A 1,094-nucleotide genomic window follows, 5' to 3' on the forward strand; every position below is an offset into this window, starting at 1 on the left:
AAATAAAATTTTATTGATATTTTTAGAAAAAAAACTAAAAAAAAATGGAAAATGAAAATGTCCGTAAAGAGCTCAAAATAAATATGTATAGAAAATGCTAAGATAAACATTCAGTCAAAATTTCATGTATCTACGGTCATTTTTTTTAAAGTTACACCAAAAACCAAATTCAATTTTGTGAAAAATCGATTTTGCGTAAAAATTCCCGTTTTTCCTAAATTTTTCTTTTGTTTTTCCCGGCGCTTTTGAAATCTACTGGGAAATTTAAATTTTTACCTCCCCAATGCACCAACGATATTCACTTTCCAATCGAACAAGATACTGAAGTTGAAAATCGAAGCATTATTTCGACTACTTATCGTGTACACGGACACAAAAAAAAAAATTTTAATTTAAAAAATTAAAAAATAAAAACATCATTGTAAAATCAATACATTCGTCGTTCCATTCAGAATCTAAAAATTATTATTTTATATTTTAAGTATGTTATAATAAAAATATAATTTAGTTTGTATATAATTATAAAGCTTAATAATTCAGAAGAAAAAAAATGCAAAACGTGTAAGCATACTTGCAGGGTATACACCAGAGACCACCAGAATTTAGGAAATTTTCGTGGGCACAATGTTTATCCAATGAAAATAAAGGTGAGATCAAAATATTAAATTTAAATTGATTTAAAGCTTAAACCATTTTTTATTCCACTATTAAAATAAATAATAATCTTAAAAATAAATTCTCTGTCTATGGGTCAGATTAAGTTTGTCCGTGGGTGACATGAGTCGCCATTTGGTGTTTATAATAATATTCATTACGTCGCAATACGATGGCTGTATTCAATATTTCGAAGGGCGCTGGTCGTGTAGGAGGATGGATATAAATAAAATGTGTATAGTGGCACCGTTTTGGCTGAGCCCCCGTGAAGGGGGTAATCTATGGTAGTATACGATATATCTAAATAAATTGTTTCTCGGACATATTATAAAAAGTTATTATAATACATGGAACAGTATTTTAATTTTAATTTTTTTTTTACTTTAAATGCTCGCAAACTTTAATAGTTAAACAGTATAGTTTAAGCATTACAGGTACAA

Source organism: Acyrthosiphon pisum, chromosome X (genome assembly GCF_005508785.2).
Source record: "Acyrthosiphon pisum isolate AL4f chromosome X, pea_aphid_22Mar2018_4r6ur, whole genome shotgun sequence".
Lineage (NCBI taxonomy): Eukaryota > Metazoa > Arthropoda > Insecta > Hemiptera > Aphididae > Acyrthosiphon > Acyrthosiphon pisum.